Source organism: Manis javanica, chromosome X (assembly GCF_040802235.1).
Source record: "Manis javanica isolate MJ-LG chromosome X, MJ_LKY, whole genome shotgun sequence".
Classification (NCBI taxonomy): domain Eukaryota; kingdom Metazoa; phylum Chordata; class Mammalia; order Pholidota; family Manidae; genus Manis; species Manis javanica.
Genome location: NC_133174.1, coordinates 112,132,690 through 112,158,973, shown reverse-complemented (window position 1 = coordinate 112,158,973; position 26,284 = coordinate 112,132,690). Strand labels below are relative to the sequence as shown.

The 26,284-nt window shown below is 39.0% G+C and overlaps 1 long non-coding RNA gene across 2 annotated transcripts; it reads left to right on the top strand.

Annotated features, from left to right (window-relative positions):
* Positions 1-4,839: 4,839 nt before the first annotated feature.
* On the top strand, positions 4,840-25,023 carry LOC118972141 (uncharacterized). 2 transcript variants are annotated; one of them, XR_012127245.1, is made up of 3 exons: positions 4,840-5,116; positions 15,115-15,184; positions 23,257-25,023. It is a non-coding gene; the product is annotated as an uncharacterized lncRNA (long non-coding RNA). The 2 variants fall into 2 exon arrangements; XR_012127246.1 differs by having other exon boundaries at positions 23,239-25,023.
* The last annotated feature ends 1,261 nt before the right edge of the window (positions 25,024-26,284 follow it).

Below are 26,284 nucleotides of genomic sequence, written 5' to 3'. Positions count from 1 at the left end.
CAGCAAAACACAGGGTTCTAATTTCTTTGTATCCTCACAAACATTTATCTTCTCTTTTCCTTAATACCCATTATGGTGGGCATGAATTGGTATCTCATTATAGTTTTGATTTCTGATAGAATGATGTTGAACATCTTTTCATATGTTTACTAGTCATTTTTGAAGAAATGTCTATTCTAGTCCTTTGCCCAATTTTTGCTTTGATTGTTTATCATTTTGTTGTTCAGTTTAAAAAGTTATTTCTGTATTTTGAATACTAGACCCATATTTGATTTATGATTGCATATATTTTCACCAATTCTGTGGGTTGTCTCATTTTCTTAGTTTTTCCTTTGAAACATATGCATTTGTCATTTTGATGAGGTGCATTTTATTTTTTCCTTTTGTTAGTTGTGTTTTACTGTAATATTTAAGAAACTTGATAATCCAAAGTCAAGATTTATATGTATATTTCATTTGAAGAATATTATAGTTTTAGGCCTTAAGATTAGGTCTTTGACCAATTTTGAGTTAATTTTTATATATAGTATGAGGTAGGGGACAAAATCATTCTTTTGAATGGGGGTATCCACTTGTTCCAGGATCATTCATTGAAAAGACTCTTCTCCTATTCAATGGTGATGGCACCTTTGTCAAAAATCACTTGATCATTGTTGTATGGGCTTACTTCTGGACTCTCATTCTATTCCACTTGTCCATATTTCTAGCCTTATAACAGGACCACACTCTTAATTACTGTAGCCTTGTAGTATGCTTTGAGAATGAGAAATAATAATCCTTCTATGCTATTCTTTTCCAAATCTGTTTTAGCTATTCGGGGTCCTTTGTAACTATTTATGAATTTTATGATTGGCTCATTCGTTTTGGCAATAAAAAGAGCAGGTGATGTTTTGACTGGTTTTACATTCAATCTGTAAGTCGATGTGAGGAGTATTGCTATCTTAATAACACCCCTCACCACTAAATAGCCACTAATCTACTTGCTGTCTCTATTTGCTTACACTTAGCATTTCATATAAATTTAACCATATACAATGTGGCCTTTGTGCTTGGCTTCTTTCACTTAACATAAGGTTTTCAAAGTTCATGTACCGATAACATGTAATAAATACTTTATTCTATTTAAATGGCTGTACAGTATGACATTGTATAGATATACCACCTTTTGTTTATCTATATATCAGTTGATGGGTATTTGGGTGTTTCCATTTTTAGCTATTATGAATGATGCTGGTATGACTATTGGTGTATAAGTTTTTGTATGATCATATTTTTTATTAAGATATCATTGATATGCAATCTTATAAAGGTTTCACGTGATCAACATTGTGATTACTACATTCACCAATGAGCATATGTTTTTAATTCTCTAGGAAGCTTATGTTTAAATTTGTGAGGTACAGCCATAATGTTTCTCACATTGGTTGTACTGTTTACATTCTTACCAGCATTGCATAAGAGTTTGAACAGTTTCTTAAATTGACACTGTAAGCACAGGCAACTGAAGAATAAATTGTACTTCACGAAAATTAAAAAATTTATGCCTCTAAGTTTATAATCAAGAATGTGAAAAGAGAACTTACAGAATTGTAGAAAATATTTCCAAATCATATTTTTGATAAGATGCATTTAATATCCAATATATAAATAACTCTTACAAATCAACAGAAAGACAAACCAACCAATTAAAAATCTCCAAAGGACCTGAGTAAACATTTCTCCAAAGAAGGCTAATAAACACATGAAAAGATGCCCTTAAGGAAATGCAAATCAAAACCACAATGTGGTAGCACTTCATACACATTAAAGTGGATACAGTAAAAAAGAATGGATAATAAAGATCTTGCCAAAGATGTATAGGTATAGGAACCGTCATACATTCCTGATGGGAATGTAAAATACTGCAGCTGCTCTGGAAAACAGTTTGGCAGTTCCTCAAATAGTTAAATGTAGAATTACCATATGTCCAGCCATTCCACTCCTAAGTATATTCCCAAGAGAAATGAAAGCATGTCCACATAAAAACATGCACACAGATCTTTGTGGCAGCAATATTCACAATAGCCAAAAGGTGGAGGAAACTCAAATGTCCATTAATGGATGAAGGGATAAACAAAATGTGGTGCAATCTTAAAATGGAATATTATCCAGCTCTAAAAAGAAATGAAGGTCTGATGCATGCTACAACATCGACAAACCTCTAAAACATAATGCTAAGTGAAGGAAACCAGACACAAAAGGTCACTTATTGTATGATTTCTTTCTGCTGTGAAATATCCCGAATAGTCAATGCATAGAGATAGATGTCAGATCGGTGATTGCCAGGCCATGGGTAAAGGGGCCAATGGGGAGTGCTTACTTACTTGGGGGTACAGAATGTGCTGGGATGATGAAAGCATTTGAAGCTGGAGGGAGGTGGTGTTTGCCCAGCATTGTGGATGTACTGCATGACACTGAAATGAACACTTTCAAATGGCTAATTTTATATAATGTGAATTTTATCTTACCTTAATAAAAAGAAATTATCAGCATTTAGAGAAACTTTTATATCTACCAATATTCAGAGAATAAATGTAAATAAATTTTCTATCAGTGAATGCCAGAGATGGAATATTCTTGCTGGCTAATAGAGAATGGAGGGAGTGATCCTTTGGTGAATATTGAAACCTGGCTTATGATAGAGTAGAAGATCTACATCTTGAATTTTAGTTCAGTGGTGATCGGCAGGCCATTTACTGAAGGGTTCGATTATTATTAAACTAATTTGTATATTGTTCCCTCTAGTCCCAAGTGGGCAGAGGTATTATAGGAAACTCACTGGTGGGAATAATAAAATGTGTTATTAAAATTCATTAAAAATGACACATGCAAAGGCTGCATTACAGCATAAATTTTTTTCTGATATATTCTCCAATGACTGATAGATTTCATTTTAGCCCCCATTTTTTGAGTGTCTCCTATGTTAGCTGTATGTTATAGAAAGATGCCTGGCAGCCAAAATGCTCATGGAATTTGCAATCTAATGAGGAAAAGAAAGAATAAAATAAAACATTATGAAACATAATAGATATGGAAAATTCCACCAGTCAGTCCCCTACAGGAACCATTATAACTGAGGATTTGGGCAGATGGATATTTCTCCCTCCAAATCAGTTGTTATGTGAAGGGTGAAAAGTTGGCTCTCCATTACTCTTGAAAGCAGACATGAATCCCCCTGATTAGATGACATGTGCCCTCTGTCTCTAGGAATTCCCTCTAGCTCTACCACTGAGGTGAGGTAGACTCTTACCATTGGGGTGGGGCCTTAACAGTTATCTAATCCATCAGTACATCTGATGCTTGGGTCTTTGCTGCCAAAAATGACCATTGGGCCTGTATCACTTAGAAACACTAGGTCACAAGTAACAGAAAACTCAAATCTCACTGGTCTAATCAATGAAGGTAGACCTGAACTCAAATGCTGTTTGAGTCAGAGGCTCAAAAATGGCACCAAAGTCAGATTTTTTAATGCCTATGATTTCTTAATATCTGCTTTATTTTAACTCAGTACTTCCTTATGGCTGACATATGGCTGCCCACAGTATCAGGAGCTCCTTGTTTCTTTGAGCACGTGGAGAAGAGGGAGTTGCCTCTGTAACTCCTCCATAATACAAAAAGAAACTTCCCACTGCCCCTGGGAAATTGCTACTTGCATTGGTCCCAAGTGGGTCATGGCAATAGCCAGCCAATGCCACAGAATGGGGCTGTGCTGAGTAATTTAGATTTGAATTATGCTAATTCGCCAAGACTGCAATCACATGTGACAGGAAGGAGTCAGGACTGGGATGTGATATTGAAGAACTCGAGGTGGCCACTAAGATAAGGAGGAGTGGATGTTGAAGAAGTCACCACAAGGTCTGCCTGGCACAGGGTCTCTTGGTTTAGCCATTGAAACATCATGGGAATCCCCATCCTCAAGCTGAAATTGCCTTTCCTGCTGGACAATCCTGTGTAAGGAATTATAGCCATGTATTTTCCATGGAATCTACTTGTTTCCATCCAACTCAGAATACCAGTGGCTCCTTCTTGCTATGCTGTTGCCCTCAGGCACTTGCTGTTTACTTGAATTTATTACTCTGGATGTGTCTTCTTTCTCCTCAGTATTTCTTTTGCCGGGCCATCCCAGTCTTTACTGCATTCACTGACCCAAAACGTGACTGGCTGTCGTTGGAGAAATCCTTACTTCTACCCCTAAATTGAACTGAAGGGAGGTGTAATTATCTTTTCTTTCTATTCTCTTTGAGGCTTCTTTCTCAACCGAAGTTCAGAACATGTGCCAGGCAGTGCCTCTGTGACAGCAGCTTTGTGGTTCTCCTCTATAAAATGAAAAGGACCGTCCTGATTCATTTCCGAGGACAGGTTGCACTGTGCAATTCTGTTAGGGTTTGGGTGGAAGGAAATGACTAGACCTTTGGGGTTGTTTAAGTGTATGTAGTGTTTGGAAACCTGAAGCCCACGCTACACTGTGGAGTTTGAGGGAAATTTTGCCCTTTATTCTGCACTGGGCTCCGAACTGAATTTGACCAACTGAAACCTATTCCAAGAGTGGGCCGAGGTGGGCCGGCCTGCATTTTCCTACTTGTGCATCTTCAGCGCGGCCTCCCCGGGCGGGAGTTGCCAGCTTCCTACGCGGCTGTCTCAGAGGCTGCAGCCATCAGTGGCACTAGCAGCGCATCCAGATGCGTCTGCAGCTGCAAGTCCTTCTGGCTCCGCAGAGGGGCGGAGGAAGGAGTGAGAAGAGCGCGGGAGCCTGGAGGACCGGGGGTTCCTCATTCTTTGCCTGTCCGCCCTACCCATCCCACCTCCCCCACTGAGGGCTTTGTTCTCCCTCCGCGCTGCAGCCGCTTGGCGTTTGCGCCCGCTCTTCCGTGCCCCTCACCCCCACCACCACCCGCGGGCCTCTACATCCTCCGCGAAGGTGGCGCCAGCGAGCCAGGGACTAAGGGGTTAACTGGCGGCTTCTGGAGGGGTAGAGGGAGCTGGGCCGAGCCCCTTGCTGAGACCACCCCAGCAAAAAAAATGTCTGCTGGAGAAGATCACCAGTTCTGTTCCGGGAGACCGCCACCTCGTCCCGGGGGTAAGGGGCGGCCAGGCCCGAGAGCGCCTCCCCTGCGGCGCTAGGTGAACCCTGGCGTGGTGCCCGCCAGAGCGAACTTTAATCGCGGTGGTTGGAATCGGCTGCGGGGCGGCAGGCAGCTTCGGGCTGGCAGGGGCAGAGGGGCTCCCCTGGCTGGCGCGCCGAACCCGGAGTCGTCCGTGCGTGGCGGAGCCGAGCGTGGGGCATGGCGCCCGGGTCACGAGCCCGCGGGCGGCGTGCTGGGCTGGGGCCGGCGCCCGGGCTCCGGGCCGTGGGAGGACGGGCGGCGTTGGCGCCGCGCGGCCTCATAGTCTCGGCAGGTCAAGGGCTGGTCACCGGCTCTGCGCAGGACAGTCTGAGTGGGAGGAGGCCAAGCCGGGTAGGAGGAGGCCAGGCGAGAGCGAGAGTCGTGGTGGGTGTTTCTGGTTTCTTTTTTTAACTCTGCGACTTGGACCTGCAGAAAGGAGCTGTAGGCCCTGGACCTTGCTGGGGACATCTAGCGGCCGCTCAGGCCCGGCACTGTCCGGGGCGCGTTCTCTGCAACTGGTCAATTCTATCCTTGCAGGGCGAGCGGATCAGTTCATCTCTCTGCCCGCCGCCGCTGCCGCCCGGCCAGCAGGGCGCCGAATTGACCCCTCACCCTATCCGGGCCCTCCAGTCTCCTTCCCGCACTGTGCACTTTGGGAACGAGTGGGGACATTGGAAATTTGGCGCCCTCTCACCCCCAACCTTTTTGCTCTTTCCCAATACCCTGCCCTATCACTCCACTCCCTTCTTTGGGCTTCGGTGGTCTCTCACTGAGCACCTTTCCTCAGCCTTAGGACCCCGCTGTAAGTGGCCAGAGACGCACCCCAGCAGCAGGTCATGGCCGCTGTAGGGACCACCAAGTTGCTGAGCGACCTGCTCGACCTCAGAGCGGCCTGAGGACTTTCCTCAGTATCTTGGAGTTCTGCCGAGGTTTATTAAAAAATAATAATAAAATAAATGAAAGAAATAAGGGAGGGAGGGAGGGAGGAAGGAAGGAAAGGGAAGGAAGGGAGAAAGGAAGGGAGGGAGGAAGGAAGGAAGAAAAGAAAAAAGAAGAAGGCGATGTGGAAATAAGGCAGCGTGAACTCCGTCGGCTTTGAGCAGTAGTTCTTGGGGCTGGAGTCCAACTTCCCTGAGCTGGATATCTGGATTTTGATGTAATGTCTAGACTTGCAGATTTAAAACTTGAATGCCAGAGGGGTCATTTGATTTAACCATTTCAAAGGAAAACATTGTAATCATGAGTCACCCTCTGACTCTGATGTTTATTAGTTTAAGGATTTGGGGGTCTTAAATGAAAAAAGAACATTGATTTGTCTTCAACATTCCTTTCCGTTTGCCTCCCCAAGATCAGATTAATATAGTTTATGATACCTGAAAGATGTCAGTTATAAGAAAGCTGGTACAGGGCTAGAATTTCCAGCCGTTTGAGCTGGGCACTTTTATTTTAAAAGTGCTTTGGATTTTTTTTTGATGTGGGAAATTATTTAATGACTTGATATATCAGCTGAAACCAAAGGGCCACTGCCTTTACTTTTAATGGGTTGAATTTCGTTGTGAACTGCTGGGTAGGAGGCAGGAACAACACCTGTGTTATAACGAATCTTTACTGCATATGGTAGTGTCATTGCACGCAATTTTGATTGCATGTGTATAAATATAAAATAAATATAATGAGATTCACTTCGTTTCAAAGTGAACATCCTAGGCAAATATTTCCCATTGAAATTTAATAATCTTAAAATCTCTCGTGTTAGTAGATTGGTTTTCCAGAACAGAACATAACCGATGTGTCTAAGAGTGTTAGGAAATAGTGTATTGGCCTTATTTTTCTGGAATACTATTTAAAATGTTAGTGAAATAAATGAAACAAATGAGTAGAAATTAGATTTAAAGTTAACTTGGATTAATAGTCCTACAGTTGTGCTGTCCCTAAGATTACTTTCTATGTATTTATAGCTAATCTCCATTATTATCCCATTTATGTACTTTGCTTTTCTAACTTGTAAAATTCGTAATTTTTTATAAACATTCCTGAGGAAGCAAGGTCCATTTTATCTCGTAAGGAGGGTGTGAGAATTATATAGAGGAATGTGTTTAGCACAATATCTGGAATTTATTAAGCACTCTATAAGCGTTCCTTCTCTTTTTACTTATGTTCTCATGAAAAGTTACAAATTGATTTTGATACAAAACCATGTTAAGAACTACAAATATTGGATGCTTCTTGGAGAGGCAGCTGTTTTGAATTCCTAGAGTTTGTCCTGCGTAAAATAATGGACTTGTTACTGTTTTTAAATGCTCAATAGGAGATTCTGTAAGTCAGAAAAACTGAATCCTGTTCATAAAGTTGGGGTCATTGGAAAAGTTCATTATATTAAAAAAATTTTTGGTTTTGAAAATTATTGGGAAAAATATTCTGGGGGCAACCCAGATTCTTAGGACAGAATTCAGATTCTTAGAAGAGAGGATGCTGCAGTTCCTCAAATCTTTTTAAAACGATTGAGGAAATATCGACCTTGGGGTGGTTATGAGATTTAAATAAGCTTATGTATATCATGAACTTGTCCTGATCAATGAATATTTGTTCCTTTTGTGATGTACTTTTGCCTTTATATATTCTATTATTTTTATTTTGAGAATAACTGGCTTGAAGTTATTTCCCTCAATGTATCGAACCAAGACTAATTTGTGATAAATATCCAGTGCTATCCAACTGAAATAAGTATTTTAATGTGGTTATTAGGTCATAATGTGCTTTTTTTTTGCATGGAGCAGAGCATTTTCTTGGTGTTTAGTATAGCTAATTATTTAGAGATTATGCAATAATGTACCAGCCGTTCTGAACCAAATATCTTCTCTGCATTGGTAATACCACTGTGTCTCATTGGGTCTGCTTTCCTGATTCTTTGCTGTGTGAATACTGTTCTTAATTTCCCACCAATCTTGTCTCCCTCCCTTAGATCCTTTTCCTCAGTATCTTTCTTCCTGTGGATGTCTGTACTCTTGTTCTTGGCTTGTTCATTCAGACCCGTACCACCACTCCTTTCATTCATGAAACATTTATTGAGATTCCTCTATATTCTAGTTACTGGAAGTAATGGAGTGAAACCTACATTACTACAGTCTACATTCCCTGGGCAGAAGGAGTGCTCAGTCTTCCAGAGAAGACAGATTATTGTACTATATGATGATAAGTGCTATAATAGGGACAGCCCATGGAGTAATGGAAGCACAGAAATAGAAGCAATATTTGCTTATGAAACCTTCAAGGCATATCCTATACCAAGTGGAAATGATAATTTGTCATGTAATACAAGGAGCAGAGCAATGATGCTCCCCATTAGATAAGCAAACTTGGCCAAGTGAGTTACCTCTCTGGGCATCAGATTCCTCACATGTAAAGCAAAAGTTTTGAGCAAGTTCATGTATTTGGCCATGGAGCTCTTTATTTGCACATTAGTATTATTCTAGGAAATACACTGTGGAAACCATGAATAGAAGTGTTTTTTTCTTTATTCTTTTGTCAATATGGTGAATTACAGTGATTGATTGTTAAATTTTTGCATTCCTCGGATGAACTTCATAGTCATGATGACCTTTCCTTTTTACATAATGTTAGATTCAATTTGCTAAAATTTTGATAAGAATTTTTGCATCCAAAGTTGTGAGGAGTATTGGTCTTTGTTTTCTTCTAATGCATTTAATTTTGGTATCAGGGTAATGCTGATTTCATGGAATGAGTTGGGAAGTATTTTATTATCTTTTATATTCTGGAAGAATTTGTATAGAACTGTAATTATTTCTTATTTAATGCTTGGGATAATTCACCATGAAGTCATCTGTGCCCAAAGTTTTCTTTGTGGGAAAGTTTTTTTTAACTACAAATTAATTTTTGTAATAGTTATACGGCTATTCAGATTATTGATTTCTTAAATGAGATTTGACAGTTTGTGTATTTTATGAAATTTGTTCATTTGTCCTTTTTGTTAAAGTTGTCAACTTTATTAGTGTAAAATTATTGATAATATTCCCTTATTTTAACATTTGTACTAGTTTATCTATTTCTGCGTTGCAAATTACCACAGTTTTAGCAGCTTTTAAAAATACACACTCATTATCTCACAGATTCTGTAGATCAGGAATATGGGTATAGTTTAGCTGTGTCCCCTGTTCAGGGTCTCTGACAATGCTGTAATCAAGGTGTCAGCCAGTACCAGGGTCTCATCTGAAGACTTGACTGGGGAAGGATCCACTTCTAAGTTGATATGGTAGTTAGCAGGATTCAGTTTATTGTGAGTTTTTGGACTGTGGGCCTCAGTTTCCTGTTGGCTATTGGCAAGAGGTTGCCCTCAGTTCCTTGCCATGTTGCCTCTCCAACATGGTGGCTTGCTTCAAAGCAAGCCATAGAGAGAGTGTAGTGAGATGGTAGTCGTAGCCTAGTCATGGAAGTGACATCCCACTCCTTTGTCATATTTTGTTGGTTAGAAGCCAGTCATTAGGTCAGTCTACGCTCAAGGGGAGATCAGTACATAAGGGTATGAATACAGCAGGCAGGCATCAATGGGGACCATTTTAGAGTCTACATACCAAATTTATAGTATCCTTCTCTCAATCCTAATATTGGTTAATTGTGTCCTTTTTTCCTGGTCAATCTGGCTAGAGGTTTATCTATTTTACTGAAATTCTCAAAGAACCAGCTTCTCTTTGTTTGTTTGTTTTTTTCAGTTTTCCAATGTGTTTGATTTCTGTCATATTTATTTTGGGTTTAAGTTTGTTTACTTTAGATTTAGTTTGCTCTTTACCTTCTAGTTTCTCAAGGTGGAAGTTGAGTCATTGTTTCACAATCCTTAATGTTCCCTAATATAGGCATTTAGTGGCATAAGTTTTCTTCTAGCCATGGCTTTAGCTGCATCCCATGAATTTTCCTTTATTTTCATTTAGTTCAAAATGCTTTATAATTTCCCTTTTGATTTCTTTCTTAACCCATCTGTCATTTAGAAGTGTGTTGTTCAGGTTCCAAATATTTGGGGATTTTTCAGGAATCTTTCTTGTATTGATCTAATCTAATAAAATCTAATTAATTTCATTGTGTTCAGGAAACATACTTTGTACAGTTGTAATACTTTGAAATGTGTTGTGAATTGTTTTATGGCCCAGAATATGGTCTATTTTGGTAAATGTTCCCTGGCCATGTGTAAAGAATGTATATTCTGTTGTTGGAGTGTTTCATAAATGTCAATTAGGTCAAGTTTATAGCATTGAGTCTTTTATATCTTTACTGATATTGTCTACTTTTACTGTCAATTATTGAGAGATGTGTTGAAATCTCTGAGTGCGTATTTGTTTATTTTTTATTTCAAGTCTATCAGTTCTTGTTTCATGTATTTTGAAGTTCTTTTATTAGGTGTATAATGTTTAGAATATGTACTCTTGCAAAATTTATGCCCTTTTGTAATCACATGATGTCCTTTGTCTCTGGTAATACTTTTTAACTGGGTTGTTTATCTTTTCATTGAACTGTAAGAGTTCTTTATATATTCTAAACTATTATGATAATATGATTTGAAAATATTTTCTCCAGTTCTGTGTTTTTTTCCCCACTTTCTTGGTAGTGTCCTTTAAGGCACAAATGTTTTTCAATTTTGGTGAAGTCCAATTTACCTAAGTTTTCTTTATTGTTTGTTGTTCATAACATTCCCTGAATCATGTTGCTGTCTGAACAATCTGTGGTGATATTTCCCTTCTCATTTCTGATATTGGTAATTTGAGTCATTTCTCTTTTTTTCTGATCAGTCTGGATAAAGATTTATAAATTTTATTGATCTTCTCAAGGAACCACCTTTTGGTTTCATTGGTTTTTTCTATTTTTTTCCTGTTTTTTACCTCACTGATTTCTGCCCTTACCTTTATTATTTCCTTCTGCTTACTTTGAGTTTAATTTGTTTTTATTTTTATAATTCCTTAAGATCAAAGCTGTGGTCATTGATTTGAGGCCTTTCTTCTTATATAGGGATTTAGTGCTATAAATTCCCTTCTAAATACTGCTTGAGCTGCATTCCACAGCTTTCATTATATTGTGTTTTCATTTTTCATTTAATTCAAGATACTTCATAATTTCCCTTTTGATTTCTTGGGGCAGTGAACTTCAGGGACACATGTGGAGTATCTGTGATCAGTAAAGCCTGTGTTAAGTTTCAGGGTCTGAGGCACAGATGGGAGGGCTGCTCATTATGCACATCTTGTTAACAACTGGACTTGACCAGGAAACTCAGGACCCCAACAATGAAACTGGGCTCACATCATCAATCTGGGTATTTAAGTAAAGCAACCCTAAGAAGATGGTATGGTATGGCCTACTTCACTCCAGGTGTTCACAGTAAAATCATGAATCCATTGGTGATATAAAGAACTGACAGACACAGTCTCGTGGGTTGTCTAAGGGTCAATCATGGTTCTCTTGGAGACAATCAAGAAATAAGCCACCAAACCTGCTGTGTTGACTCTTTCTTTCCTCAAACCCCCAAACGTGAGATTTCCTTATTGCTAGTCCCTGCCAATTTGAGGTATAGACCTCAGTGATGGGGGAGTGAAGGATGGTTAAGGGTGGTCACCATTTGGTCTATAATCACATATAGTCATTTTTTTAATGGAAATTACTCTTTTTCATTAAAAAATATGAAGAATTAGATACCTCTGCTTTTTGTGGGCTTGCTTTCTCCTGATTATGTCAGTCTTCCCAGACTCAGAATAAAATCCACAGTCTTTACCATGATACATACAGCGCTACCTGATTTTTCCCCACCCCTGTTACATCTCTGTCCTGATCTCCTACTGCTCTCCACTTTCATACCCCTTGATGTTCCTCAAGGACACCAGGCTCCCTCCTGCTTCAGGGCCTTTGATGTTGCTGTTCTTTTTGCCTGGAATGTTCTCAGAAATCCTCATAGCTCACTCCCTCACCTTCTTCACACCTCTCCTCAAATATCACCCCTTTAGAGGGGCCTTCCTGACCCTTTTATCTAAAACAGCCCCTGCCACTCTTTGTGTCCTTTCCCTGCTTCATTTTAATTCACACCTAATAATAGGTCCTTAACGTGAATATTTACTTCATTTTTGCCTGCCCCTTCCTCAGCTATTCTGTCTGCTCCATGGGGCAGGGCCTGTTTCAGTTCACTGCTAGGTCCCCATGCCTAGTACAATGCCTGGCACGCAGTAGGTGTTCAGTAGGTACCTATCCAGTGATGAATGAATGAACGAATGAATGAATGAATCTGATGCAGATACTGACACTGAGTGCAGGGGGAGAAGGAGATATTTGGAACACAATACAATTCCTTATTCTCAGATTCAAAACAGAGGAAATTATCAACTAAATTCTTAACATTTCTCTCAGGAATTGAGTTTGCAAATATTATATTTAGTATCATAAAATTTATTTTGTAAAGATAGTTTTGTTTTCCCTGTACAGACTAACCCTGTCTAACAGGTTTTTTTTCTTTTGTTCTGATTAGAAATAATTCTTTTGTAAAAGAAAATGGAAACAATGGAAACAGTACAAAGTGAATGTCCTTTGGACTGGAGTTTAGGGAGAGAGGGAGGACCAGGGAGACTGCATTATAATGGGGAGCTGTATCAGTAGGGCTTATCAAAACGTCCCTGTGGATAAATTGGACACATCAGACAGTCTTGTTCTACTGTTTATGTCCCTTGCCTATTTTTTCTAAGAAAATATCTTTTAAGTGTATGTACTTTTTTAATTCATTAAACTCATATATTAAAATAACAGCCTTTTGTCTGTCATTTATGTTATCATTTTTTAAATCCAAATTATTGCTTATCTTCTAACTTTGTGGTGTTTTCTTCAATTCACAAGTAATTTTTATTGTGTGGTCAGCTCTATTAATCCTTTGCCTTAATTATTTCTGACTTTGATAGTATGCTTAGAAGGTCTTCCCCAGCCAGGATTAAAAAAGGTTTCACCTGAATTTTCTTCTAGTACTGTCATGGTTTGATTTTAGTTTTCCATGTTTAAATATTTGGGGCATTCAGAACTTATTTGGTGAGTACAGACATTTCTGGAGTGCTTATTATGAGCCAGGCTTTGTTCCAAGCACCTTATGAGCATCATCTCATTTGAACGCTCAGTAACTCCTGAGGTAGGTGCTGGTAAAATCTTTGTTTTCACAGGTGAGGAAGCTTAGGTACAGGAAGGTTGGGGGCACTTATCCATGACCCCACAGCTGGCAAAACCTGACCCATTCAATGGTAAACCCTACACAGGGTTGCTGTAAGGATTAGTCAGCATGTATACAGGTTCTGGACTATAGTAGGCAGCCAGTAAAAGGTAAAATTTATTTATTATTATTCTTTCACAATTGTCATAAGCATACTCTCTGATGACTGCATATTACTTGAAAAATGGTGTATTTTTAAGGCAAGTACATTTCTAAAATATTATTCCTTCAAAAGAATGTTTAGAATTCCATGGTAACAAACAAAACCTTTATTTTAAGAAACAATGATCATAAAAAGGAGACCTGGAAGAAAATGCATCAACATGTGAAGAGTTTCATTGGACAATGGGCTTACAGTTTTTAAAAAACTTCAGTTTTTTTAAAAGAGCATATTGAAAAATTTTTCTCATCAGAAAAATAGCCACAATAACTGTTATTTTTTTTAAAGGCTATGATAAAATGGTGTGGTCTCTTTGGAAAAGTTTGGTGGTTCCTTTAAAAAGTTGACTATAGAATTACCATATGATCCAGCAATTCCACTCCTAGGTATATACCCAAAAGAATTAAAAGCAAGAACTCAAACAGATTGTTGCACACCAATGTTCACAATAGCGTTTTTCACAATAGCCAAAAGGTGAAATAACCCTAATGTCCATCAACATGTGAACAGAGAAACAAAATGTGGTATATTCATACAGTGGAATTAATGCTAAATGGAAAGAAATTCTGATACAGGGTACAACATGGATGAACGTTGAAACATTATGCTAAGTGAAATAAACTAGACACAAAGGACATATGTTGTATGATTTCACTTATATGAGGTACCTAGAATAATCAAATTCACAGAGATAGAAAAAATAATGGTTATCAGGGGCTGGAGGGAGAGAAGGGCAAGTGATTGTTTAATGGGCTTCTCTTTGGTATGATGAAAAGTTCTGGAAATGGATAGTGATGATGGTTACACAACATTATGAATGTACTTAATGCCACTGAGTTATACACTCAAAAATAGTTAAAATGGTAAATTTTTATGTTATGTATATTTTACCACAATAAACAACAACAAAAGGAGTCAAAATTAGACTGTCTCATAGAGTGCAGGGCTTGACTGACATAATTCATGTGGAAGTGCTTAGCACAATGCCAGGCAATCCTCAAATAAGTAAGGATAGATGTTTTTCTAATAGAAGAATACGAAGATGGAATGGGCATCCTTAGGGATTGGATAGGGAGTTCTCTGCTGCTTTTTAAAAGGGGGCAGAACAGACTTAAGTTTCATATGCAAATGAATCACGTGGAGATAGTGTTAAAATGCAGATTCTAATTTAAATAGGTCTTGTGTGGGGCCTGAGATTCTGCATTTCTAACAAGCCCCAAATGATGCTGATGCTGCCAATTGACCACATTTGAGTAGTCAGGAACTAGATAATTTTTTGCTGGGGATGCTGGAGAACGTATGTGATAATCCATTAGATGGAGCAATAAATCATATCTGTGCTGTCCAGTATGGTAGCCAACTTGTCATATGTGACTATTGAGCACTTGAAATGTGACTAGTTTGAATTGAGTTGGGCTATGAGTGTAAAATATACAAAAGCTTAGTATAAAAAATAAACTGAAAAAAAATGGGTCATAAGGGAGCCAAGATGGTGGCGTGAGTAGAGCAGCAGAAATCTCCCAAAACCACATATATCTATGAAAATATAACAAAGACAACTCTTCCTAAAATAGAGACCAGCGGACACAGGACAACATCCAGACCACATCCACACCTGTGAGAACCCAGCGCCTCGCGAAGGGGGTAAGATACAAGCCCTGGCCCGGCGGGTACCAAACGCCCCTCCCCCCAGCTCCTGGCGGGAGGAGAGGAGTCAGCAGGGAGGGAGAAGGAGCCCAGGACTGCTGAACACCGAGCCCCAGCCATCCAGACCAGAGCGCAGACACAGTGCATGCGTGGGGTCCTGGATACTAGGGAAACAGGGTGGCAGGACCGGTGAGCAGGTGCCTGAGGCTGACGCCGGAGAACAAAGAAACGGGAGCGGCCATTTTTTTTTTTTTTTTGGCGCGTGCTTTTTGGAAGTCTTAAAGGGACAGGGACCCCAATACTAGGGAAACAGAGAAGCAAGACCAGTGAGCGGGTGCCTAAGATTGGCACCTGAGGACAAAGAAAATCGTGCATTTTTCTTTATTTTTTTAAAAATTAATTAATTAATTAATTAATTTTTTATTATTTTTGTTGCTGTTGGTGTTTTGGTTTGGAGAGTGCTTTTTTGGAAGTCTTAAAGGGGCAGGGCAGGATACTTAGTCCAGAGGCAGGAAATCTGGGGATCTCTGGGCACTCTAACCCCCTGGGCAGCAGGGAGCATGGAGGCCCCTTACGGAGATAAATAGCCTCCCGGCTGCTCCACCTCCAACGGGGCTCGACCATTTTGGAGCAGCAGCCTGAGCCAGGCCATGCGCACAGCAACAGCGGAGATAAACTCCATAGCAGCCTGGCAGGAAGCAAAAGCCCTGTCTGCGCACAGCTGCCCAGCACAAGCCACTAGAGGTCGCTATTCTCCCAGGAGAGGAAGGCCACAAACCAACAAGAAGGAAAGCTCTTCCAGCTGTCACTCGTACCAGCTCTGCAAACTCTCTCTATCACCATGAAAAGGCAAAATTACAGGCAAACCAAGATAACAGAGACAATACCAGAGAAGGAGACAGATCTAACCAGTCTTCCTGAAAAAGAATTCAAAATAAAAATCATAAACATGCTGATGGAGATGCAGAGAAAAATGCAAGAGCAATGGGATGAAGTCCAGAGGGAGATCACAGATGCCAGGATGGGGATTACAGAAGTGAAACAAACTCTGGAAGGATTTATAAGCAGAATGGATAAGATGCAAGAGGCCATTGATGGAATAGAAACCAGAGAACAGGAACGCATAGAAGCTGACATAGAGAGAGATAAAAGGATCTTCAGAAATGAAACAATATTAAGAGAACTGTGTGACCAACCCAAAAGGAACAATATCTGTATTATAGGAGTACCAGAAGAAGGAGAGAGAGAAAAAGGGACAGAAAGTGTCTTTGAAGAAATAAATGCTGAAAACTTCCCCAAACTGGGGGAGGAAATAATCAAACAGACCACGGAAATACACAGAACTCCCAACAGAAAGGACCCAAGGAGGACAACACCAAGACACATAATAATTAAAATGGCAAAGATCAAGGACAAGGAAAGAGTTTTAAAGGCAGCTAGAGAGAAAAAGGTCACCTATAAAGGAAAACCCATCAGGCTATCATCAGACTTCTCGACAGAAACCTTACAGGCCAAAAGAGAATGGCATGATATATTTAATGCAATGAAACAGAAGGGCCTTGAACCAAGGATACTGTATCCAACACGAGTATCATTTAAATATGAAGGAGGGATTAAACAATTTCCAGACAAGCAAAAGCTGAGGGAATTTGCTTCCCAAAAACCACCTCTACAGGGCATCTTACAGGGACTGCTCTAGTTGGGAGCACTCCTAAAAAGAGCACAGAACAAAACACCCAACATATGAAGAGTGGAGGAGGAGGAATAAGAAGGGATAGAAGAAAAGAATCTCCAGACAGTGTATATAACAGCTCAATAAGCAAGCTAAGTTAGGCAGTAAGATACTAAAGCGGCTAACCTTGAACCTTTGGTAACCACGAATTTAAAGCCTGCAATGGCAATAAGTACATATCTCTCAATAGTCACCCTAAATGTAAATGGACTTAATGCACCAATCAAAAGACACAGAGTAATAGAATGGATAAAAAAGCAGGACCCATCTATATGCTGCTTACAAGAAACTCACTTCAAACCCAAAGACATGCACAGACTAAAAGTCAAGGGATGGAAAAACATATTTCAGGCAAAAAACAGTGAGAAGAAAGCAGGGGTTACAGTACTAATATCAGACAAAATAGACTTCAAAACAAAGAAAGTAACAAGAGATAAAGAAGGACACTATATAATGATAAAGGGCTCAGTCCAACAAGAGGATATAACCATTCTAAATATATATGCACCCAACACAGGACCACCAGCATATGTCAAACAAATACTAACAGAACTAAAGGGGGAAATAGACTGCAATGCATTCATTTTAGTAGACTTCAACACACCACTCACCCCAAAGGATAGATCCACTGGGCAGAAAATAAGTAAGGACACGGAGGCACTGAACAACACATTAGAACAGATGGACCTAATAGACATGTACAGAACTCTACATCCAAAAGCAATAGGATATACATTCTTCTCAAGTACACATGGAACATTCTCCAGAATAGACCACATACTAGCCCACAAAAAGAGCCTCAGTAAATTCCAAAATATTGAAATTCTACCAACCAATTTTTCAGACCACAAAGGTATAAAACTAGAAATAACTTCTACAAGAAAACAAAAAGGCTCACAAACACATGGTGGCTTAACAACATGCTCCCAAATAATCAATGGATCAACGAACAAATTAAAATAGAGATCAAGGAATATATGGAAAGAAATGACAACAACAACACAAATCCCCAACTTCTGTGGGACGCAGCGAAAGCAGTCTTAAGAGGAGAGTATATAGCGATCCAGGCACACTTGAAGAAGGAAGAACAATCCCAAATGAATAGTCTCACAGCACAATTATTGAAAATGGAAAAAGAAGAACAAGAAATAAACAAAATTGAGAAGAATAAAACAGCAAAAAACGAAGCCAAGAGCTGGTTCTTTGAGAAAATAAACAAAATAGATAAGCCTCTAGCCAAACTTATTAAGAGAAAAAGAGAATCAACACAAATCAACAGAATCAGAAATGAGAATGAAAAGTCACGACAGACTCCACAGAAATACAAAGAATTATTAAAGACTACTATGAAAACCTATATGTCAACAAGCTGGAAAACCTAGAAGAAATGGACAAATTCCTAGAAAAATACAACCTCCCAAGACTGACCAAGGAAGAAAAACAAAAGTTAAACAAACCAATTACGAGCAAAGAAATTGAAACGGCAATCAAAAAACTACCCAAGAACAAAACCCCGGGTCCACATGGATTTGCCTAGGAATTTTATCAGACACACAGAGAAGACATAATACCCATTCTCCTTAAAGTTTTCTAACAAATAGAAGAGGAGGGAATACTCCCAAACTCCATAAAATATTAGCAAACCGAATTCAAAAATATATCAAAAGGATCATACACCATGACCAACTGGAATTCATCCCAGGGATGCAAGGATGGTACAACATTCGAAAATCCATCAACATCATCCATCACATCAACAAAAAGAAAGACAAAAACCACATGATCATCTCCATAGATGCTGAAAAAGCATTTGACAAAATTCAACATTCATTCGTGATAAAATCTCTCAGCAAAATAGGTATAGATGGCAAGTTCCTCAACATAATAAAGTCCATACATGATAAACCCATAGCCAACATTATACTGAACAGCAAGAAGCTGAAAGCTTTTCCTCTGAGATCGGGAACAAGACAGGGATGCCCATTCTCCCCACTGTTATTCAACATAGTACTGGAGGTCCTAACCATGGCAATTAGACAAAACAAAGAAATACAAGGAATCCAGATTGGTAAAGAAGAAGTTAAACTGTCACTATTTGCAGATGACATGATATTGTACATAAAAAACACTAAAGACTCCACTCCAAAACTACTAGAACTCATATCGGAATACAGCAAAATTGCAGGGTACAAAATTAACACACAGAAATCTATGGCTTTCCTATATACTAACAATGAACCAATAGAAAGAGAAATCAGGAAAATAACTCCATTCACAATTGCATCAAAAAGAATAAAATACCTAGGAGTAAACCTAACCAAAGAAGTGAAAGACCTATACCCTGAAAACTACAAGTCACTCTTAAGTGAAATTAAAGGGGACACTAACAAATGGAAACTCATCCCATGCTCATGGCTAGGAATAATTAATATAATCAAAATGGCCATCCTGCCCAAAGCAATATACAGATTTGATGCAATCCCTATCAAATTACCAGCAACATTCTTCAACGAACTGGAACAAATAATTCAAAACTTCATATGGAAACACCAAAGACCCCGAATAGCCAAAGCAATCCTGAGAAAGAAGAATAAAGTAGGGGGGATCTCACTCCCCAACTTCAAGGTCTACTACAAAGCCATAGTAATCAAGACAATTTGGTACTGGCACAAGAACAGAGCCACAGACCATTGGAACATATTAGAGACTCCAGACATTAACCCAAACATATATGATCAATTAATATTTGATAAAGGATCCATGGACATGCAATGGCAAAATGACAGTCTCTTCAACAGATGGTGCTGGCAAAACTGGACAGCTACATGTAGGAGAATGAAACTGGACCATTGTCTAACCCCATACACAAAAGTAAATTCAAAATGGATCAAAGACCTGAATGTAAGTCATGAAACCATAAAACTCTTAGAAAAAAACATAGGCAAAAACCTCTTAGACATAAACATGAGTGACCTCTTCTTGAACATATCTCCCCGGGCAAGGAAAACAACAGCAAAAATGAAGAAGTGGGACTATATTAAGCTGAAAAGCTTCTGTACAGCAAAAGACACCATCAATAGAACAAAAAGGTACCCTACAGTATGGGAGAATATATTTGTAAATGACAGATCCAATAAAGACTTGATGTCCAGAATATATAAAGAGCTCACCCACCTCAACAAACAAAAAACAAATAATCCAATTAAAAAAATGGGCAGAGGAACTGAACAGACAGTTCTCCAAAAAAGAAATACAGATGGCCAACAGATACATGAAAAGATGCCCCATATCACTAATTATCAGAGAAATGCAAATTGAAACTACAATGAGGTATCACTGCACAGCAGTAAGGATGGCTTCCATCCAAAAGAGAAACAATAATAAATGTTGGCGAGGCTGTGGAGAAAGGGGAACCCTCCTACACTTCTGGTGGGAATGTAAATTAGTTCAACCATTGTGGAAAGCAGTATGTAGGTTCCTCAAAATGCTCAAAATACACTTAGCATTTGACCGAGGTATACCACTCCTAGGAATTTACCCTACGAATGCAGCACTCAAGTTTGAAAAAGACAAATGCACCCCTATGTTTATTGCAGCACTATTTACAATAGCCAAGAATTGGAAGCAAACTAAGTGTCCATCAGTAGATGAATGGATAAAGAAGATGTGGTACATATACACAATGGAATATTACTCAGCCATAAGAAGAAAACAAATCCTACCATTTGCAACAACATGGATGGAGCTAGAGGGTATTATGCTCAGTGAAATAAGCCAGGTGGAGAAAGAGAAATAACAAATGATTTCACTCATCTGTGGAGTATAAGAACAAAGGAAAAACTGAAGGAACAAAACAGCAGCAGAATCACAGGACCCAAGAATGGACCAACAGGTACCAAAGGGAAAGGGACTGGGGAGGATGGGTGGGTAGGGAGGGATAAGGGCGGGAAGAAGAAAGGGGGTATTATGATTAGCATGCATAATGGGGGGGTCGGAGAAAGGGGAGGGCTGTACAACACAGAGAAGACAAGTAGTGATTCTACAACATTTTGTTATGCTGATGGACGGTGACTGTAAAGGGGTTTATAGGGGTTCCTGGTATATAATGATAACAAAAAAAAAGGGAAGTAACGGGCGATTATTCCCTGATAGGATAAAACTAACTGTAAATCTACGATTAAAGTATGATTTAAATATCCTTAATTTTGATCATTTAAAGGGTGTCAGATGATCAGCTGTGGAAGTGCATTTTTCTGATAATATTCCTTTCTCTTAAAAACAAAAAAAAGCAGTTCCTGTGTGGTGATCTCCAATAAGTTCTTCACAATGATATAAAGGGCATATCAAAGTGTGGGCAAAGGGTTTGTTTGTGTTTATGCAGAGGATCAAAGCAGAATTTGGCTACCCAGAAAATGAATTAAGATACGATATGAAGAAGAACTTCCAACATCAACATTCTCTGGAAGAGTCATTCCAGAAGATGAATATCAAAAAACTGCAATAAAGATCCTGCTGCTGTTGCAGTTGTAGCTGCATTCATCCCACCGGTTCCTGGACTTGCCATTGGAATGAAGAAGGAGATATCTAAGATGGACTGTCCATACAGTAAAACAACAAATTTGTCTGGATCTATACTGTCGGAACTCAACCAAGAATCAGGAGAAGTGCAAGTTGCAGTGCTCCAAAATCTTGCGACTACAGACTATCTACTGTTGAAAGAGCATATGGGATGTGAACAGTTCCCAGGGATGTGCTGTTTTAATATGTCTGATTTTTCTCAAACTATTCAAATTGAGTTAGACAATATCCATCATATCATTGGTAAGTTTTCACAAATGCCTAGGGTGCCTAAGTGGTTTTCTTGGTTTCACTGGAGATGGCTGGTAATTGTAGGTCTGCTTTGGTTATGTAGCTGTATTCCTATTATGTTAATGTGTGTATGCAATTTAATTAGTAGTTTAAAACCTATACATGCTTATGTTACTCTACAAGAAGATATGTCAAAGAAATAATCAATCTTCCCATGTTTTCTTCTGTCTGCTACTTCTATAGTTTTTCTTCTTCCTTCCTAATTACAACCCTTAAGTAGAATTCGTGCCTCATAACAAAATTACCGAGTATCATAATTCTTCCAAGTGGTAAAGATACCTCAAGACAAATGCTGGGCATAAAAGCCACAGGGCATAAATCTGCAAAGAAGTAAAAAGCTAACCTTTTCAAAGAATATTGCTTCTCTCTCACTTACCAACTTTGCATTTCCTTGTATGGCCCCGGAAGACGACTGTTTAGCCAGAGATGGGCAAGGGAGGAACAACCTAAGACAGGCACAGTCGCAGGGGGGCCATCAGGTGAGAAATTGGGGATCAACAGAGGGGAGGCTTAGAACCTCACCCTCCCTGTTTTGAGGGAAATCTTCTGCATCCGTGGATGTTTTATTGCCCTTGTGTAGCTTGGATTAATACTTAGTCTATAGGCACACACCTGATCATCTACATTTGCCCTCTTACAGCACTAAACTATGTTTTCGACCTTTATCTTGCATCTACCTACCACTTCAGCATTTTATTTAAAAATAATAATAATAATAATAATAATAATAATAAGGGAGAAATGTGGGATTCACATATAAATCAAGTATGAAAATCAAGTATGAAAATCAAACGAATATTCATATTTGACCTGATTGTTTATAGTTCATAATGCGTGATCAAAACTGAATGTTTCTGTGACGACTGCCCTTGTACTGTGCACCATCTAAGAACTTATTCACTATGTAAGAATTTGTTCACCATATAAGAACTTGTTCGTTGTTCCTCAGAAGATTGGAGACCGTTGAGAATTAGGCTTGGGGTTGATTAATGAATTTGCATTGAGTCCCCTATACAGAATTTTACTGTTGTTAACAACCATTTGATCAATAAATATGAGAGATGCCCTCTCAAAAAAAAAACTGGGGAAATGCGGGAAGACAAGTTAGAAGTAGCCAGGGAGGCTGACTTCAGCACATGAGGCCACCCTGCAGAGCATGTTACAGGAACACATACATCACAAGAACGGCAGTATAAACATGTGTGTATGCATTGAGGGAGGACTACAAGGAGGCTCTCAACACTGTTAGAGTAATAAGTAGTCTTTGGATGTTTGGATTTGGGGTAATTTTTATCTTCTTTCTGCTTTTGGGTATAGTTTAAATGTTTTATGATGACTAATTTTTTATAATTAGAAAAAGAAGCTATTGTAATTTTGAAAAACAGGTATGGTCTTCATCACAGAAAATAATATTTCCACTATATTCTGTGTTTATAAAACCACATCTTAGGTTCTTGCTCTCCTGCAGGCCTGGAAGAAGCAAGTGGCCATACTGTGAACTGCTTATGGAGACGGCCATGTTGTAGGAAACTGGGGACAGCCTTGAAAACTGAGAATGGCCTCTGGCCAATAGCCTGCAAGAAACTGAAGCCCTCAGTGTTACAGCTGCAAGGAAGTTAATTCTGCAACAACCTAAGTGAGTTTGAAAGCAAATTTTTTCCCCAGCCAAGTCTCTAGATAAAAACAAAGTCTGGTCAATACCTTGACTGCAGCCTTCTGGGACTCAGAGACCAGGACCCTGTTAAGTCATGCGTGGACTTCTGATCTGCAGAAATGGGGAAACAGTAAATGTGTGGTGTTTCAAGCAGCTAAATTCATGGCAATGTTTTTTATGCACCAGTAGAAAACTAATACATCCTTCCACCAGCATTGTATGAGAATTTGAGATGCTTTCCACCAAAACTCTTGTATTGTTAGTCCTTTAACTTTGGCTGCACTGGTGGATGTATATTGTGATTTTAATTTTAATTTTCTATATGACTAATAATGGTCAGCATTTTTTCATATGCTTATTGGTCATATGGATATACTCTTTTATGAAGTGCCTTTCAGGTGTTTTTCTCATTAAAAAAATTGTGTTGCCTGTCTTCTCATTGCTAAGTTTAGGTGTTCTTTAGTTATACTGGTATGAGATTTTGTAGGATACACGGATTAAAAATCCCTTCTTCCAGCCTAGAGTTTGCCTTTTGACTCTTAATTGTGTCATTTAATGAAAATATAAATGTTTTCAATTTTATTTTCTTTTTATTTGTTTCTTTTGGTTCCCCACAGTTTTGAGAGATAATTGACATAATATTGAGTTAGTGATGTGAACTTCACCTCAATTAATTAAAAAACAAGGTATTCTGACTCCAAATACAATGCTCTTTTCATTCTTTTTTTAAACTAAGTTATCATTGATATACAATCTTATAAAAGTTTCACATGAGCAACATTGTGGTTTCAACATTCACCCATATTATCAAGTCCACCCCCACATACCCCAATGCAGTGTCCATTAGTGTAGTAAGATGTTATAGAGTCAGTACTTGTCTTCTCTGTGCTATACTGCCTTCCCCTTGACCCCCTACATTATATGTACTAATCATAATACCCCTTAATCCCCTTCTCCCTCCCTCCCCACTCACCCTTTTCACCCCCTGCCCTTTGTTAACTGCTATTCCCCTTCTTGGAGTCTGTGAGTCTGCTGTTGCTTTGTTCCTTCTGTTTCACTTTGTTTTTATACTCGACAAATGAGGGAAATCATTTGGTACTTGTCTTTCTCCATCTGGCTTATTTCACTGAGCATAACATCCTCTAGCTCCATCCATGTTGTTGCAAATGGTAGGATTTGTTTTCTTTTTATGGCTGAGTAATATTCAATTGTGTATATGTACCAACTCTTCTCTATCCGTTCATCTACTGATGGAACGTTAGGTTGCTTCCATATCTTGGCTATTGTAAATAGTGCTGCAATAAACATAGGGGTGCATATGTCTTTTTGAATCTGTTCTTTTCATCCTTTAAGTCCAGGTGTTTGTCTTGAGAGAGTAGAAAAGAGAAAGGCACATTTTAGTTCAACATAAAATGGGAACTTTCCAACAGAGTTATCTAATAGCATAATGGGCTGGCTTGTGATGTGTACTTACACTGGAAGTATTCTGGCAAAGGCTGGGCAACTGTTTCTGATGAATAGTGTAGAAGGGACCTCTCAATCTCCTTTCAACTTGAAGATTCCAGGATTCTATCCTCTCAAATACCTCTTGAAAAGATCAGAACTCAAGTATAACACAAGGCAGAGTATAATCGAATACTGGTTTATGTGGTAGAGACTACAAATAGAAGGTAATTAAAAAGGAAAATGGCCAATTTGGGTAATGAGGATTACATTTTTTGTTGTTTTAGAAAAAAATGTTGAAACCAAACAAAGCAATCAAACTGCAAATGTGGTAAGTAAAATTATGGTATGTGTTTATAATGTTTCTACAAATACTATTTTTAAATTTATCTATTGTAGAACTTTAAAAATAAGTTGTTTGACAACAGAGCTTCTTTTAACAAAGTTTACACAGCTGGCTGGTGAAATTAGCTGGTGATGGCAGTGGCTGTGGAGGCAAAAGTGCAGTTTTGTAAAAAAGCTGAGGCAGTGATTTGTTAACAGAGAGGGCCACCGTTCTACAAGGGTCAGCAACCTGGATGTGAGGGATGGGTGCAGGCCACAGCAGGACATACAATTCATGGCACTGGGGAGAGTATAGTCTTTCCAAATAGGCAGGACTCTATGCCACAACCCCCTTTGGCTGAAAGGGAGTGCTTTGCTGAGAAGTAAATTGAAGGGAATTCACATTTTGGAATGCATGTACATGTTTCTTATGTTGCCTCTATTTTTAGTAAGGAAGTTTCTGAAGGAAACAAGGATATTCTTAAAATCGAGAGCAGTATAGCACAATGCTTAAAGAGCCTGGGCTCTTTGATCAGACCCGAATTTGACCTGCCACTGAGTAAGTTACTCTTAATACCTCAGTTCCCTCAACTATCGAAAGGGGAAAATAATACCTGTCTCATAGGGTAGTTGTCTGTACCATGAAGCTCTTAGCATCACCCTTGGTAAGCATTCTGAAAGTAAGCTAATAGTATGCATGCTGCCTGCAGAAATTTTTAAACGGGGGGAAAAACCAAGATGTGAATGAAAATGAGAAAGATCCTTTCAGAAGAAAGGTATTCCAAACATTCATTCATTCAACAAGTAATGTCTAGATCCATGTGCTCTGCATTTACTTACTTTTACTTACACTCAGATAAACCCTATTAATTGTGTATTCCCGCGAGATTACGGAGCCTTTACGAGGAAGGGTTAAATGTCATAGTATGTTTCCAGTTGTTTAGCAGAATCACTCAGGGTGTTTTCCCGCTATTCCTTTTGTTGGCCTTAGGGTCTAGAGCCCAAAGGCGGCTGGAAGGCTCTGCAATCTCTTTCTGGCTGATTGTGAGGTATGGATTAAATTCGAAATCCACCA